Source organism: Leiobunum rupestre, chromosome 5 (genome assembly GCF_980474605.1).
Source record: "Leiobunum rupestre chromosome 5, qqLeiRupe1.1.hap1, whole genome shotgun sequence".
Taxonomy (NCBI): Eukaryota; Metazoa; Arthropoda; class Arachnida; order Opiliones; family Sclerosomatidae; genus Leiobunum; species Leiobunum rupestre.
In genome coordinates, this window is record NC_143388.1 from 70567990 (window position 1) to 70572556 (window position 4567).

Sequence of the window (4567 nt, forward strand, 5' to 3'; positions counted from 1 at the left end):
AAAAACGGTTTTTTGAATTTTTTTTGACGTCATCATTGGTGAATGGGTCTCTCGAACAATCAAGGTATTACCACATTCCAAACAAGGGTGTGGCCACAAGGAAAAACCAGGGGGGAACATAAGCACTGTTCAAAGCTATAGGCCACCATCTTGGATTACATGTTTAAAGGGACTTACTATCTACTCTGACTATGTCTGTCTGACAAGTCAGCCCGACTTGTCAGGTCAGCTTTCGCGTTCATACTATTTAACTCGTCAGCTTGGTGTTGGATGCGTTTTGTCGGGTAGTTTAAATCGAACGTTAGACGCATGAGGTCGTTTATATATCATTAACCAACCAGAGAATTACTCGATTTGGTCGCGTGACAAAAATCTCGTGGCTTGTCAACTGACTTTAGTGGGAATGGGCCGTAAAAGCGTACTTCCAAATCAAAAGGATATACTGAAGTCCCATCAGGCGTGATTGATTACATTGCGCTGGTCCATTTACATATGTGTTTCTAATAAGTACTTCATATAGTACTAAAGTAGTGAAATATATTTAATTGACGTGTAAAGAATGTTTCTCCCGCTTGAAAATTGATTAATGAGATGGTCATATGCAGATTTAAAATGTGACATGAACTTTACGTTAATTCAGTTCAGTCCTATTGTAAGTTATCACTGCGCAGAGGCATTGTCGTAACTAATGAGGTGTAACCGAGGTGCGACTATTGCTAGTTGAAAACTTAACCCAATTCCCAGCCAAGACGACGTGAAATATCGTCGGCTATGGCAATTTTTGGCAGCCTCACGGGGCTACTTGAGCAATGCAAAATCAAACACCTGTTAAAATTAGTAAGAGAAAGACAATATTTAACAATAGCAATTTAGTGTAACGTATATTTAATATCGCGTAAATGCGATTGGTCTCGTATTTATCGGCATCAAACTACAATGGCAGTAATTTAACCCACAAAGAGAGAGCGTATTTTAATAGGCTTTTCCATGAACTCGCTACGACTGCCCAACTTGTTCTTGAGATAGTGCAGTCTAGCCTATGCACGAATTCATTAGTTCTCCTAAGTGGTAGAGCTGGGCAGTATTGTAGGAGTGGAAATAAACACAGTGAACAAGATGATCGCGTTATTTTATGGAAAAGCCTTTCATCGTACTCGTCGACAATTTTAAGACAATTATTGGGCCGTACAATAATCGTTCTATATAGTAAGTTTGTTCCGGTCATTCGGTCTGAGCGTATCTAGCCTTTTCAATAAACTGCTGGATATTCGCCCCAAAGCATCTGCTTGAAACTTTTTATATTATTTTATTTGTTTTAGTCAAGCTTTTTTACATGGGCTTAACTTGATAGGAACGTTATTGTCATTTATGATTTCTCACTAACTTGTAAGTTTAAGTCAAATTTGCAGCCAATTTACAAATGTTGGATAGTTTTTTTGGGAAATCGAAAATTTTCTGTCCTTGGCACGATACTTCGGCTGGCACTGAATTTTTCAATTACGTCATTTTTCAATTATTCAATTCAATTGAATCTCATGGGAGCTCCCATAATATAAAGAAAACCCTGTTTTTATTGTTTATTGTCTTTCTAATTGAATAAATAAAGAAAAGTCTAGTTTTGGTATTCTCCACACCTTCCGCCTCCAGTATGCCAATTTTAATAAAAACGATGCTACACTTTGAACTTAGCCAAATGTCTGAGAAAGTCATAGGCATAGCCCCGAGTTCAATTTCACAATTTCGGCCCCATTACGTCCCGCAGACTTCTTAGTTCTAGATCTACTCAACGTTCTATCCATGAGCGCGCGCAGGGGGTGGGAACGAATCAAATGCCCCCCTTTTATGAGCTATAAATGCACTAATAAAGGTTTGAAGTTCCTTCCACCTTTTGACTTGGTAAGATCATTGCCCCGAACACTGTCTGCGGGTGCCCCTGATTTTATTAAATTTGCTTGGATTATCTTTGAGAATCAGTGTTCCAAACTAGGACTGACAGCAGGATTAAACTACACTAAAATAAACTACAGTTTCAACCAAATACATGTAGTTTATTTATAAAATGTTAGTGGTTTGGTTTTTAACAGAAAGGTTTTCTTTAGTTTAATCTACGCTCAGAACTTTCACTCAATTTAAGGAGCGTTCAGACTATACATTTTTTAAAGGCCAATTATAGATTGACCACCAAATTTGTCCAGCTTATTGCCAGTTATTTAAGCAGTGTGAACAGCAAACCTTGTTATAACTTTTGGGGGAATAATGCGCCACTAATTTCGGGAGGTGAACCGATTTTGAACCAATGAAATAAATTATTCCGCAACGGCACTCTCGCCGGAAACTAATATACAGGGTGTCCATTAAAAATATGGACCAGGTCGTATATCTCCAAAATGGTTTTAGGTACGAATTTGAAATTTTTAGGTCAATAGTAAAAATTCCAATTAGAAAGTTGTTCTTCGTCACATTTTATGTATTAATAACTTGAAATAAGTTATGAAATTGTAATCAAAATTATTTTTGAGTAAAATTTATTTGTATTTATCTGTCCGATATCTGTTAATGGTATTGGTATGGTGATGGATCACATTATGCACGACCATTTTTATAATTGGTTCAAAACATTTATACCCAATACTCAACATGGTTTTGTGAGAGGACGATCTATTGAAACTAATCTTCTATCCTTCTCAAACCTGATTGATAAGTCCATAAAGGAACGAGGACAGGTCGATACTATTTATATTGACCTGTCAAAGGCATTTGACAGGGTCTCTCATGGACGTCTTATTAATAAGCTCCACATTCATGGTTTATCTGGATCATTACTAAATTGGTGCGAAGACTACTTATTAAATCGAACTAATATATTTAAATGTAATGGTGAAATTAGTACCATTCACTATCGGGTAGGTTGTGGTGTACCACAGGGTTCTTCGTTAGGACCACTTTTTTTAACATATATACGTATGACATTCCTTCCTGCATTTTAAAGTCATATTTATTCCAATTCGCGGATGACCACAAGATTGCGAAATTTATCACTTCTGCAGCGGATTGTCAAGACCTGCAACGTGATCTAGAATAATTGGTGTAGAAGTAATAGCATTCCCATTAACGGAAAAAAAACCTCGGTTGTCTCTTATACAAAAATAAACATAAAAAATATTTATGACTATACATTAAATGGCACTATTCTTGAACGTGTCAGCTCAATTAAAGACTTAGGTGTCACTTATGACGAAAAATTTAATTTTGGGCAACATATTTCAAACACTATTAATAAATGCAACAAACTTCTCGGGTTTAGCTATAGTATTTCCAAGTAGCTAAAATCGGCCGCTTGTTTTATAAATCTCTTTAAATCACTAGTTCTTCATTCGCTATTGTATGGGTCTATAATTTATAGTAATACCTGCCGTACCAATTTGTCTCGGTTGGAGTCTTTACACAGAAAATTTATTTATTTATTAAATTCGCTCTCTCTCTCTTTCCCCTTTGATGGGGTTTAATTATGAGGATAGACTTAAAAATCTCTTGATGGACACTATAGCTGTACAACTTATTAAAACGGATGTAAAATTTTTGCACCGCATTTTAAATAACAAAATTGAATGTTCTGGTTTGACCGAATGTATTAATTTCAACTCCTTAATTCTCGCAATAGAACTTTATTATATTCCAATAAGCAGAGTCCAAGTTCTATGGAACGTTTAATGAATAATTTTAATTATCATGGTTCTCTGAACGATCTATTTAATGGTGTGTGTTTTAAAAACAAAAATATGAAAATTGTATAGTTTTTAAATTATTTTTTCCTTCTAAATTGTAATTTAATTCCGACTATGATTGCATTCAATCGCTTTTGCACGTCCTCGCTAAATTAATTAACGATAATTATTGTTTTTTGTTTTATTTTCCGGTGCAAACCATGTGCGCCCGCTTGCTGGCATACCAAATATGTACTGTTCTGTCGCACAATAAACTTTATTATTATTTATTTATTTAACAATGAAATAAATTTTAAAATAAAGTAACATTTTAAAATTTAAAATAAAATCCTTTATCTTTTCAGACCGAATTATTAGAAAAAGTTTACTATATAGAACGACAATAACGACAATAACGCTCCTATCAAGTTAAGCCCATGTAAAAAAGCTTGACTAAAATAAATAAAATAATATAAAAAGTTTCAAGCAGATGCTTTGGGGCGAATATCCAGCAGTTTATTGAAAAGGCTAGATACGCTCAGACCGAATGACCGGAACAAACTTACTATATAGAACGATTATTGTACGGCCCAATAATTGTCTTAAAATTGTCGACGAGTACGATGAAAGGCTTTTCCATAAAATAACGCGATCATCTTGTTCACTGTGTTTATTTCCACTCCTACAATACTGCCCAGCTCTACCACTTAAGAGAACTAATGAATTCGTGCATAGGCTAGACTGCACTATCTCAAGAACAAGTTGGGCAGTCGTAGCGAGTTCATGGAAAAGCCTATTAAAATACGCTCTCTCTTTGTGGGTTAAATTACTGCCATTGTAGTTTGATGCCGATAAATACGAGA

The 4567-nt window shown here is 35.2% G+C and overlaps 1 non-coding gene across 1 annotated transcript; it reads left to right on the forward strand.

Moving 5' to 3' along the window:
- Positions 1-659: 659 nt before the first annotated feature.
- LOC149945777 (U4 spliceosomal RNA) lies at positions 660-798 on the forward strand. The gene has a single exon (XR_016481100.1). It is a non-coding gene; the product is annotated as a U4 spliceosomal RNA (small nuclear RNA).
- Positions 799-4567: the final 3769 nt, after the last annotated feature.